The sequence below is a fragment of the Panthera pardus genome, unplaced genomic scaffold (genome assembly GCF_024362965.1).
Source record: "Panthera pardus isolate Hobbes unplaced genomic scaffold, ASM2436296v1 HiC_scaffold_2, whole genome shotgun sequence".
In the NCBI taxonomy this organism is placed as follows: Eukaryota; Metazoa; Chordata; class Mammalia; order Carnivora; family Felidae; genus Panthera; species Panthera pardus.
The window spans coordinates 60225818-60239291 of record NW_026526765.1 but is presented as its reverse complement, the minus strand read 5'-3'; the positions used below and the strand labels follow the sequence as shown (position 1 = coordinate 60239291).

General features: G+C 48.1%; 1 long non-coding RNA gene across 1 annotated transcript; it reads left to right on the top strand.

The window, feature by feature from the left end:
- The first annotated feature begins 4691 nt into the window (after nucleotides 1-4691).
- Nucleotides 4692-9732, top strand: LOC109267477 (uncharacterized). The gene is made up of 2 exons (XR_002080121.2): nucleotides 4692-5117; nucleotides 5831-9732. It is a non-coding gene; the product is annotated as an uncharacterized LOC109267477 (long non-coding RNA).
- The last annotated feature ends 3742 nt before the right edge of the window (nucleotides 9733-13474 follow it).

Below are 13474 nucleotides of genomic sequence, written 5' to 3'. Positions count from 1 at the left end.
AAGTTTTATTTTAAGACAAATGGGTTAAGATTTTTTTTTACTTTTTGTTAAAGTTTATTGATTTTGAAAGAGAGAGAGAGAGAGAGAGAGAGAGAGTGAGAACTAGCAGGGGAGAGCAGGGAGAGGAAGAGAGAGAATCCCAGGCAAGTTCCTCACTGGCAGCATAGATCCTGATGCAGGACTCTAACTCATGAACCGTGAGACCATGACCTGAGCCTAAACCAAGAATCAGATGCTTAACTGACTGAGCCACTGAGGCGCCCCAAGATTTTTTTTTTACTATTAGTAAATGATGTTTGTGGTTGTGGCAAAACTCACCTGCATGGCATCTGAGCGCTACAGCCTGGGATGCACTGGTTTCAGTGGACCAGCAGGAAACTGGAGGAAGATTGGTTTCTCCCAAACTCACAGATGTGATTTTCAGTCATTCCTCTGCCCTCACCAACTGGGTGCTTAGCTCGCTTGAGCTTCAGTTTTCTCATCTGTAAAGTGGGTGTTACAAGCAGCTGTAGGAAAGCAGGCTTCTTCTGTTTCCTAAGACCCAGACGCTGACCTCTTGGTGGAGCCTCAGGAAGTCAGGTTCTCTTCCTTCAAGGTTAGTTGCGTCCTGTTTCCTTCATGCAGAGGCTCTGAGTTTGCTGCTGGGTGGGAGAAAAAGTGAGTCGCAGTTCATCACCCCTGCAGCCTGGAGGAGAAGTGTGCTCCTGAGGCCAGAGAATCAAGCAAACCCATCTGGCCAAGATGGCTCAGCAGCATGAAGGCCGAAGTTTTGTGCACAGGCAGGCTTTCCCTTCTCAGGCAACAAATCTTTGGCAATCGGAGGCAGGCTCTGGATTAAGCTTAATTAAAATTCAGTCTTAATTAGGGCCATTACTTAAAATCAACTCTATGTAATGAAGCTGTGTAATCATAATTAAGCCCAGAAATGGAATTAGGAAGCACAGAATGTTAAAGCCAAACACAGATGGGCCCAGGGCCTATGAGGACAGAGACAGGACTTCTGGATTCAACAGAATTTCAAATAGCTAAGGACCAATGATTGCATTGATGCGAACCTTGATGGCCATCAGGACAATGAACTAATCAGAAAGAGGATTCAGGATACATGGGACCCCAAGATGCAAAGCTTGTGTGACATTACAGGCAAGAGGATGGGGCAGCATCAGGCAGAGGGGACCAATGTATGCTGAGGAGAAACAGGGGCATTTAGCAACATTTTACATTGACAACTTCCTCTGTATCCAGCACCGTTCTGTTGTGTGTGTGTGTTTTTAAATGTATGAGATAATTTTATTTTCATGATCACTCTGTGAATGGGTATTATTATTTCCTCCAACTTACAGATAAGGAGTCTAAGGCTCAGAGAGGTTAAGTAACTTGCCAAGGTCACGCCACAAGTAAGTGGCAAATACTAAAGGCTGCACAAATGGTACTTATTATTATAAAGGTACTATCTGTCTGTTAACTCTGTTGGTCAGAGTTAGTAAAACCTACAAAAAACACATGTGCAGAAGCTATACCTAAGTCCCAAGTGAGGTCACTTACCCATGATTGTCCCCAGATCCAAAGCCTATGCCTCTATTTTATTTTTTTTTAAGTTTATTCATTATTTTTAAAGTTTATTTATTTGAGAGAGAGAGAGAGAGAGAGAGAGAGAGAGAGAGCCAGAGAGAGGGAGAGAGAGAATTCCAATGTCCACGCTGATAGTACAGAGTCCAATGCAGGGCTTGATCCCATGAATTGTGAGATCATGGCCTGAGACGAAATCAAGAGTTGGATGCTTAACTGACTGAGCCACCCACGTGCCCCAAGCCTATGCCTCTAACACTGTCAGGATAGGTCAGGCATTTAGGTTCAGAGAGGAAGGTACTATCAGGTACTAATTCCAGAACTGCAGAGCTGGAGGGGGAAGAGAAAGGAAGAGAGAGTTCCATCTGATACTTGTTTTTTTGGCTTAGCATTTTAGTTTTCCTTGCTCAGGAGACCCTGGGAATTATACTCAGGAGTGGAAAGGGGATGTTTGAACACCGGTAGCTTCCCCCCCCCCCCCTCCCTGAGCTCCCTATTGTTCAGAGCATGGCTCATGTCTCATACCTCTTACACCATCATCTATCTGTCTATCTATCTATCTACCAACTCTTACACCATGTGTGTGTGTGTGTGTATGCACACAAATACCATGCTGTCCCAGAAATACTGTCCAGTCTAGGGTGCCCTCTCAGACTCTTGTTTTTGCTCTCAATCAAGTCAGACCAGCAGGAAGGACTTCTCCATGCCCATATTTAGAACCAGATATGCCATTGGTGCTGGAAATGTCCTGTGGTTCATGTTTCCCAAACAGCCTCAGGCCCACCCAGAGATTCCTCTCAGTGTCACTCACTCCACAGTGCTCACCTCCAGTGATGGGGACATCACTACTTACTGAGTTAAATCCTTCAGTTTTGGAAGATAGTGTAGAAGGGACGTTTGGCTTAGGCCTAGGCCTAATAATCATGAAGGCCTTCCAATTCCAGACTTTTGATATCATCTCTAAATGAGTGATACACACAATCTGTATGTGGAAATATTCATTTGTTAAATGCAAATGCTTCAGTCATATCACATTTTATTTTATTTTTTTTGCAAGGATGTGTTAGCCTTCCCCATTTTTTATATACCAGGAACCTGAATTGTAAAAGAAGACACATCATGGCCTGGTCCGCTATCTACATCTAGGAGGCCCCAGGAATTTATCAAAGACCTTTCCATTGCAGTGTTTCCACTCTGTGTGGAGGGTTAGGGAACATTGGCTTGGTGAGTGCCTGTTGCTTATGCCCTGGGTGTCCTTAGCATGGAAGCATGGGAACTAGAGGGAGGTCTTGCTCTAATTAAAAGGGGTTTAAGTTTGCTGCCCAGGACCAACATTACATAGCCAAGAGCACTGCTGTTTTGAGGAGGAGGGCAAACGGTGGGGGGAAGAGAGGCAGTGGCCAAGTCAGGTTTCTCAGGATCCTAGAGACCCTGCTTGGTAAGGAATGGAGCAAATTCCTTGTGCACATGCCAGGCCGCTGAACCACACAGTTCCAGGGGCACCCTACGCGTGGTGTTCTATGCAAATGTCTCCCAATGGGGTTGTGCCACATGGAGGCCCTGATGCAAACCCCAATCCCAAAGGGCACTCCCAGAGTAAGCTGGTGCTACATGAGGGGGCTGAACCCCAGATTGCAAGGTATTCACAGACACTGGCTCATGAGGAGGCCACCGTCCCTCTCCCACCCATGACCTCTTTGTCCTTTATCCTGAGAGCATCTGCCTCTATTTACACTAAATAGCTCCAATGCCGTTTGCTGGTTCCTGTATTTTGGGCAAGCTGAGCTGGAGGGCCCTGCAGCCGGTCTGAGCAGGTAGCTGTGCTGGTGATGGTCACGCGGAAGGTCCTGCTCTTCCAACAAAGTTTAGCAAACACCTTATCTCCCAGAAAACAAATGAGGTAATGTTTATGAAAGATCACTCTGTCCCTTTCCACTGGGCTGAGGGGTGCCAGTGTGACCAACTTGTGCCAGAAGGTGGACTCTCCTCAGCCACCTTGCTCCCCCATTCTCCTCTCCTGCTCCCTCATTTGGGTAGGAAACCTCACCGATGTCCTTTCTCACCGCAGATGGTGGGAGAACAGGACTCTCCATTCTGGACAGTCCATTCAGGACTCACCTTGGCCTTTGTGTCTCCACTTTTCAAGGCACATTCACAGCTCCCTTATTTGAGGAAACTGAGGCAGAGAGAAGTAAAGCGTCTTGGCCAAAGTTACAGGCAGGGTGGTGGCTGGACTGGGGACCCAGGGTCCTACTTCTGAACTGCTTTATTTGTGATCACCATTCATTTAAAGATTCCTTATTTTTGAGATGGCTGGCTGGCTGGATGGGTGGGAGCTAGCCATAGATACAGATCAAAGAAAGATAGCTCACAAGCAAGTAACAGGTGGAAAGATAGAGATGACTGTGTAATTGTAGATGGTTCCTGAAGGATACATAAAAACACCGTGGACAATAGTTGCTCCTGGGAAGGCAATGGGGAATCTGGGTGAGAGAGACTGCTTTTTATTCTTCTTTACCTTTGCTTCCTCTGAACTGTTGAAGTATTTTTCTTGCACACATATTAGTTTTTTTAAATGTTTGTTTATTTATTTTTGAAAGAGAGGAAGGAGAGAGAGAGAGAGAGACAGCAGGGGAGGGGCAGAGAGAGAGGGAGACAGAGAATCCCAAGCAGGCTCCACACTGTCAGCGCAGAGCCTGAGGCAGGGCTCAATCTCATGAACCGTGAGATCATTACCTGAGCCAAAACCAAGAGTCAGATGCTTAGCTGACTGAGCCACCCAGGCACTCCTGTACACATACTAGTTTTAAAAAATTCCCTTTTCTACTTTTATTTGTGGTATGATTTTCATGTGTTTGTCCACAGGAGAGATGGGAAGCCCACACTCTAGGAAAGTCACACAGCGGTGGAAGGTGGGTGACATTCAGTCTTTGGCGTCTGAGAACCCATGTGGCTGCCCCGGTTACCTCTATCCCTGCCTCCGTTCCTGGAGGGCCTGTTTGCAGAGCAACAGCAGAGATGTTTATTTCACCGGTGCTTGCAAATAGGACTGATTGGAAGCCACCTATATCCCCACAACTTAGAACTCGTTAATGATCTTCAGTTCAGCTGCATAATGGAATACCATGCAGTCACTGAGAATAAATCAGAAATCCTATACTTTCTGCACTCGGTGTTAGATTCCACAGCGGAACAAACACCTCTTGCCTTATGCAGTCTGGTTTCATGGATTGCACAGGCTCCTTGGTTGATCTGGATGTCAACCTGGCCTGGGGGCTGCTGTTCAGCGTTTAGGGTTCCTCTGAAAGGGAATGCAGAGAAGTCAAGTCAAAATGTGCCAAAGATGTTACCAACAATCATGTCTTGGTTGTGATACTTTGAGTAACTTATATTATTTTTCAGTTTTTCCTTCTATTTCCAATATGCAAATATACTTCCTAATTAAAAAAAATAAACATTTGTAAAGAATCTTGTAGATAAAGAACAATAACAGAAATCACTGCACAGGAGGACTGGAAGGAAATAAGACAAAATGCTGCCTTTAGATGGTAAGATCATAGATGATTTTTTTCTCCTTATCTTTATATTTTTTTGAATCTTCCGCATTTGATATGTTTACTTGCATAACTGGGCATTCATATTTAAGATGGCTTTTTTTTTAAATGGGTGGAGAGGGGAAGATAGATGATGCTATTGAAAAGCCAGAGCTTCAGACTCTCCAACGCCTGTTCATGTTAACTGGTTGCTATTTCATGGGCCCCTAAAATGTACAAGTCACTGGGCTGGGGGATACAGAGGTGAAGGAGATGTGAATCAGTTAATCAAGAAAGTCACGGTTCATTTGAGGAGATAAAACCCTTTCTGATACAAGATGCAGGGTCTCATCCTAGAGCATAGGCTATCAGAGTAATTATCATAATGCTAGGGAGAAACTTCTCTGCGTGTCTTAACCGTGTCAGTTTGGAGCCTCAGTGTCCTCTCCTGTGAATGTAGCCTACCCCACAGGATGACTGTGGAGGTCACATGGAGCTGCACGTCCGGGGCTCAGCAAGGTGCTTTGCAAACAGTTCATCCTCAGCACGAATCACCATTGTCACCATGGCTCTGGGCACCACACCTGCTATTTAGAAGTCAGGTTTACACAGATGTGACATACCTGGGGTCTGAACCCACCTTTATCTGATCTCAAAGTTAACGCTCTTGCCCCAACCAGCCACTTTATTTCCCCTCTAAGTTTGACCTAAATTTCTTCACCCTTCAGTCTGGCCAGGAAGAAGATCTACATGTTCATGAAAACATCACAGGAGAAATAAATGTGAAAGAACATCAGGGGAAGACAGACTCATGTCTTGGAGTAAGGTCTTGCAACTTTGTCATTTTGTAGTTTGTGTCTCTTGGTGGAGGAGATTCCATCCACAGCCAGTGGTGGTGACCCCACACTGCTGGGCCATTCCTGGTTCCCTTGCTGTGAGTGTGACACAGGGTGTTGGTCTGCTCTGGCTGAAGGGAAGAGGGTCATGAATGGAGAGCAAGGGGAGGCAGAAGGGTGGGCCAGTGGGATCCGGGAGAGCCCCAAGGATCTGGGTAACCAAAGCCAAGAGGAGCACACCAACTGCCCATGGGCTAAGGTCGGAAGTCTGGGGAAGCTGAGACAAAAAAAAAAACGGGGGTTCAGCAAGGGGCACACGGATACTCAAAGCAGAGGGGAAATTCTACTTATGGACTTTCATGGCATTCCAAAATTAGTTAACCCCTGGGAGAGGCTAAATATTGATAGTTTTTCTCCCTGTCCCTCTGGCCAACTGTCTTTTTTAGGGGTCCCCGTTAGCCCCATTATAGCTCAACCCACCTCATTCCTTTCCATTCTGTTCACCCCACTCTGTGCCAAGCGCTGCTTGGCGACACCAGAGGACCGTGTGTTGGGATAAGGAGGAAACAAGGTAAACGTATTACATGACTAGGGCTGTCCTTCGGGCAGGGGCAACATGGTAGCTGATGGGCTGAGGCGGGCAGGAAAGGCTTCCAGAGGAGCAGGTACTGAGCTGGGTCCTCAAGGACACTGTGAGCAGCCTCCCAGCACATCTGAGAGAGGAGGGCGATTTCTGGAAAATACGTAAGAGTGACGGATGCCCCTGCCATGTGCCTGGTGGATGTCAGCTTCTGAATTGCAGGTGTGTTCAGAGGAGATCTGGGGCCATGAGGCTACCACACAGGTGGAGTGGCCTCCAAAGGGCATTGACTGACCTGCTGAGGGATCTGTAATGAGGGGGAGAGACAGGTCTGATTTGAACTTGGCAGTGGGTGTCCATGTGAGACAATATGGAGAGGTACCTCTGTTATCCTCGGTATCGTGTCTTCATTTGGGGGAGAAGAAATTCTAAATTTATCATTTAATCAGATGACTTTAGAAAAGTAGCTATCTAGGTGCTGAGAAAATTGGTTCATTCATTCATACTTCATTTATTCATTCAAAACAATTCTTGTACCTCAGTTTATATTTCCTACTGCTTAAATTTCTGTGGTGTCTACACAGATTGTTAAGGCATTGTTCTAATCTCAAGAACCTTAAAAACAGAAGGAGGGGAAGGTGAGGACTAACCCCATGGTGTTAACCCATAAACTGAGCTGGTCACATCACCACCTCACCACTACTTAAAATGTCCCAGTGGGTTTCTATTTCTCTCAGGAAAAGTACAAACTTTTATCCAGGCCAAAACATCCCTCTATGGCCTCACCTCCTGAGACCCATCTCCTAGCACCTCCCTTCTTTTCCGTCCATGCCAGCCTCATTGTCCTTCTTTATGTGGTCCTTACCAGACTGTCTTCAACCACAGGCCCTTGACACATGTTGTGCCCTCTACCACTGTCATCTCCCTGGGTTCATGTGCACTCATCCTTCTAAGTGCACATCAATGCTGCTTCCTCGGGGTAGGCTTTCCTGGTCTATTTAAATTGACTCCGTCCTTAGTACACAACTCATACTCCATATAACATCCTTCATAAGTCTTATCCCAGTCACAAGAATTTTTCATTTATGTACATGATAACTTTATTAATATCTGTATTCACCAGACTGTAAGCTCCATGAGAACAAGGGCTGTGTCTTTCCAAAAAATCAACTTTACTGAGGCATAATTTTTGTACAACAAACACACCCACTTCACACGCACATTTCAATGAGTGTTGACAAATTTACACAAAAATGGATTCACTGTGTAACCACCAACACGGTCAAGATGTGGAACATTTCCATCGCCTCAAAAAGCTCCTCGGTGCCTCATCCCAGTCAACTCTCTGCTTTGCTTCCTGTCTCTATAGATTAGCTTTTTCTAGAGTTTCATATAAATGGAACCATGCAATAAGCATTGTTGTGTCTGGCTTCTTCCATTCAACATAATGTTTTTGAGAGTCATCCTTGTTGTTGTATCAGTGGTTCGTTGCTTTTTGTTGCTGAATACTCTTCTCCAGTTGGTTCATGGAAACTACCTGTGTCTCTTCAGGTAAGCCTTTAGCTCCTTAAGGACAGAGGCCACATTCTTTGACACCTCTGATACTTGGTGTGAGCCTAGGCACATAGGAGACCTGTGGGAGTAGCAGAGTCCATCTTCCCTGACCCAGGGCATGGGAGTGGCCACTCTGTACCCACATTCAACAGTCACCCTGATACTCACAGTCTTCCCCTCCATGCCCACAGGCTGACCTTCTTGGCCCAGGGCTCCCAAGCACATTTACCTCCTTCAGAATCAGTCTGATGCCTCTCACAGCAATGCAGAGAAGTCCTGGGCCAGCCACAGCAGTTAGGGGGCAAAGCTGGGAGATCACAGGCAGATCAGATCCCTCTGACACTGGGCACGTTGATTTCCTTAACTGCCAAACAGAGACACTGCTGTCTACCTCACAGGGCCACTAAGTGGGCACATGTGTGTGAAAGTGCCACTTGAAGTAGAAAACACAATACTACACAGTAAGAGTGAATTTAATCATTTAATGGAATTAACAATGGCCTGTGTTACCTGGGACCCCTTTTCCCTCTCAGGACCTTCAATTTCTTTACCCATCAGATGAAAAGTTGAGCTAGAGTTCCCTAAGATTCCTTCTGTCTTGAACCTTCTTGGATTCTAAGGTGCTGGAATATGAGAGAAAGGGCCTGATGATCCAGAATTAGAAAAAAATTTGTGTGGTTTTTAGAGAACAACTGACTTCTCTGAAAGTTCTCTCCCTGAGTAAAGGATTCAGCTCTAGTTGTGAGAACAAACCAATGTTTTTGCATTAATAGCCTTAAATCTGCCACTCTTTCCAAGCCTGTCATGGAAAGTACTAGAGCTCCTTTCTTCCCATGTGCTGGCTGTTGCTATGTGGCACGTCTTTTGCTGGACTAGATCTTTGATGGGTCCCCATTACTGGAAGAGCAGGAACAGCCTCCCCTTTTGCAAAAGCCAATAGTTCAGTTCAAATGACTCTTTGTGGGCCCTGTCACTCAACAAAGGATTCCTGAGGGCCCACGTGTGTTAGGGGCTTTATAAGTGTTGTCTCTCTCTGCCTGTGCTGGAAGTCTTAGACCACAATTTAAGATGGAGAAATGGCTCAGTGAGGTGTGTAACTGATCACATTGGAGCTAAATCACCAGGTCCTCCTTTCCGCTCTAATAGGCCCTGCACTAGGCCCAGGGGATTCCAAAATAGTTCAGTCACACTTGAATTCTTGGAGGCCAGGAAGCGAAAGCAATAGTTTAATATTTATTGAAGAGAAACCCAAGGCTGTCAAGGTTGTCACTAACTCACCATCTTGTTCAACTCCCTCATTTTACTGATGAGCCAACAGGGGTCCAGAGAAGTGGTCTGACTTGCCTGGAGTGACACAGCCAGCTGGCTGCCAGCAGGAGCTATTACCCAGGCCTCCTGACTCTCAGATTGGGGCTTTCATGGCCAGAGCATGCCCTGGGGCAGAACGGGGACTGTGGCCAGAAACAAGGAAGTGTGGAATTAGGAACAAGGCTATATTTCCAAATCACTGTCTCCAGCATGCCGGCTGGGAGCGAAGAAGAAGAATGGCGTTCTGGGAACCAGTCAGCAGAGACCATTTCGTAACTGCCCTTAAAATAGTACAATGATGTGTCCTTTTCCTGTGACCTCTGGCAGACTGCAGGACAAATCTCAGAACAACCATTTTGTGAGACTGCATTTCCTTGCTCCCACCCCCCCCACCCCCCCCCACCCCCCGCCCCCGAGACCCTCTCGTCAATGTAAAGACCCAAGGACCTCAGAGTAGCAATTCCCATTGTGCAATCGGTACCAACTCCGTTTGCTATTTGGTCCCAAACCCCCTCTGTTTTGAAAAATCTTGGCTAACTATTAGGTTGTGTTTATTAATCAGTCCCCAGTTATTTCCCCCATTCTATCATTCTCAAAGACAGAACCTCCAGATCAATGTGAGGTGATCAGTGAATCGGTGGACACTGGCAAGTGCCCTGAGTGCCCACCACCCGTCAGGGCTCATGCCGGGTAAGCATGCAGCCATCTTGGCTCCTTGGATCTTCCCACCAACCCTGGGAGGTCGGTACCCATTTTCCCCACCTCAAGTGCAGTGAGCAGTATTCAGGAAGGCCATCGTGCCAGGACATGGCAGAGCCAGGAAATCTGAGCCCTGAGCTGTGCTGGGAAGGCTCCCCCATTAGCCTGGGCGTCTTACCGCCATCAGAAAGAGCATGCAGGCACTCTGAGCCTAGAGCCCCTGACTGCCTCTAGGGGAAGCCCTTCTAGAGTCTGAGGTGTCTGAGGAGCTGTGAAGGGGCAAGGTAAGATCCAGGAGGACCCCCAGCCATCCCGGGAACACTGGACAGGGCCACACAGGGCTCCTCAGCAGTGGGCATGGTGACTGCTCAGCCAACAGGACACAGGCTTTGCACAAGCGGGCACATTCCCACAGATGACCCAGGAGGCAAGACGATAGGATGGGGTTTGCAAGTCAGACCCAGACTGGCCCATCTCATAGCTGTGTGAACTCGAGCCTTGATTTTCTCACCTGTAAAATGGGGCCAATACAAGCTACCTCAGTGTTACTTCAGATGATCTGGTGAGAGAGGTGTTGCCTGATGCCTGGAAGATAGTTAGGGCTTAATAATTGAGAGCTGCCCTTTTTGATGCAGGGCAGGTGTTCCTCTGAGTCCCCCTTGGCCACAAACTTGGAGTATTCGATTTTTGCTTCACCCAGAGTCTGCAGCACAGTAAGACTGTCGGCGGCTGTGGCCCAGGTCATTTGCACCGGCCTCCAGAGCAGCCCTCTGTGAGCCACTGACGCCCATTGCCAATCGGGGGAGAAGCATGCCTGCTCCATGCCACGACCTGGGGCGGCCCCCATGCCAGGACAATGGTGCTGGAACACTGACCTAGAGAAGCTGACCATAAATGGGGGTAAAATGGGGATGCTAATGGTTCAGAAGTTTGTTTTTAGGGAAGATTTAATGAGGTAATATAGGGAAAGGACAGTGCCGGGCTCATAATATGTGCTCAGTAAAACTTAGCCGTAATCATAATAATTATTATCTCCTAGTGGCCAAGTAATATCTTATTCTCTCAAAGGCCATGTAGGGGTGCAATCATCACTTTCCCATTTTTCAGATGGGGAAGTCAAGGGGAGTGGCAGGAACCTCCCCAACACACAAAGTGTAGATCCTTTCACTTGCACCCCGTGGCCATCCAGGTGGCTCTGGCTGGGCTCTGGGCACCCAGTGGGCAGTGGTGAGGTGGTGCCTTGTGCAGGAGCAGAACCCCTCGAGGCTCTTCGACCTCCCTCACCCTCTCGGCCATTCCAGACTTTCCCCCACCACTCCCAAGCACGCCAGGACTCAGGCGCAAAGCTGCAAGAGCTGGCCTCAAGGGGGCAGCAGGAGCCTGGGAAACTCTAGGCTGGCTGGACTAGGAATCCGAGTGCCACAGAAAGCTAGCCAGGGTGCCCTGGGGGGAATGCTGACGGGCTGAGGGCCATGCTGCCTGTGCCTGGAGCTGAACTCAGGGCTGGGATGCAAGAGAGGGGGAGGACGGGAGGGCACTGAATTCAGATGCTTGGCCTCCTCCCGAAATCCACTCTCCCTGGCCAGTTTGTTTCCATTCTGCTCAGTAAATAGGGGCTGCACTGATCCAGGTGCCATGGGGGATTAAATGTGCACATTCCCAGCCCTCCAGAAAGTGAGAGAGGCCAGTGCAGCCTGGGGAGTGCAGGACCAGGGGATTCAGGTGGGGGTGTGGGGTGCATCATGACAGAGTCTGTCAGAGAGGGCATCTTCCAAGCCACCAAAGACCATGCAGAGACCAGGATGTTCCTTAGAACTGCACCTGGACCCCTCTGGCCTCTGCCTAAGGAACTTGCTCACCACCTTGTGGTTCTAGGGTCCGTGAAGGGCCAGATTCCTGGGCCTTCCCCAAGCCTTGGAGTCAGAAGGTCTGTAGTTTTAGCCAGTTGTCCAGGGGACCTTTGCGCAGGCTCACATCTGACAGCCTCTGCTCTAAGCCCACAGAAGGGATGAATACAGCTGTTTATCGATCCCTCCTTGCCAGGCCCTGAGCTAAGTGCTCTTTAGATACCATTCTATGTATTTTCCCCCCTTCACAATATTCCTTCGTCTGTTCTTTACAAATAACGACCTGGACTATGGCTCAGAGAGGTGAAGCGATGTGTCCAAGGGCACACAGCACTTAGTACCTGAAGCAGGATCAGAACTCAGGACAGTGTGGTTCTAGAGCATGCCTGCTTTCACTCTCCATGTAACCAAGCATGGGTTAGAGAAGCAGCAAAGGCTGTGCTTAGCCCATGGCCAAGGAAAGGAGCCAGGATGACCTTGGACTCAAGAGAGGGGCCTATCTTGGACTCTGAAGCTTGGGGCCTGGCACATAGCAAACACTGAAATGCTTCGACTTCTGTTTTTTAACATTTGGAGATAACAGGGAGAGCAAAGCCTTCTGTTCTCCCCTCCACCCCGGTCCCTGCCAGAGATGGTTCTGTCCTCCTGGTCAGACCAGAGTCCATGTGGCTCTGGTCTCGAACCCTGTGCATCTTGGCAGGAAAGGGGGTGGGGGTGGGAAGAGAAGGGTCTGGGTCTAAGGTTCCCTGGCAATCTGTTTTCCGACTCCTGAGCTCCTTGGAAGCTGGACCTTCCAGATCTATTTCCTTCAGTGTCATTATCTGAAACATAGATTTCCTGCGTCTGGTCTCATTGGCAGTTTACAAGTATTCTGTGAGATCATGTGGGAGGAGAGAGGTCTGCAAACCCAGATGCGCAGTTCAAATGTCTACTATTACTCAGGACAACTGCTCAGAAATTGGGATCAGTGTGGGGCCATCAGAGGATGACCATCTCTCTACCCCACTAGTCAAATAAGATTCAAATAGTCCACTGGAATGGGCCTGTGGTGGCCTCTAGCTCTGTTAGCTTAGACAGCCTCTCTCATCTTGTGCCCCCTCACCCTCTCTAATCTGTCTCTTTCTTCACCATTCAAATTAGTTATTTGAATGACTGGAAGCCCGAAGTTCCTTCCTGGGCCCAGCGGCCCCCAACTTGCCCAAGAACTCTCTTCCCTCGGGCTTCTGCAAACTGAGAAATTCCAAGATTCCCACCGTGCTCAGGTCGCTCCTTTGGCCACCTGACACTGCCTGCTCAACACAGGGGGCCCACAGGTCATCAGCGAAGCACCCACTTCTCCCCAGCCTGTGGAGACAAGAAAGAAAGAGGCCACATGTGCATCCTTAGGCTTCCTAGACAGGTGCATCTCTTCTGTGCATTGGCCAAAGGTGGACTTAGAATGTTGATGGAACAGTCACAGGGAAAAGAAACACACAGAGATAGTAATAATGCTGACGGTTCCTGAGCAGAGAAATGACCTTCAGACGCTACTCACCTGTGGTGGCACCA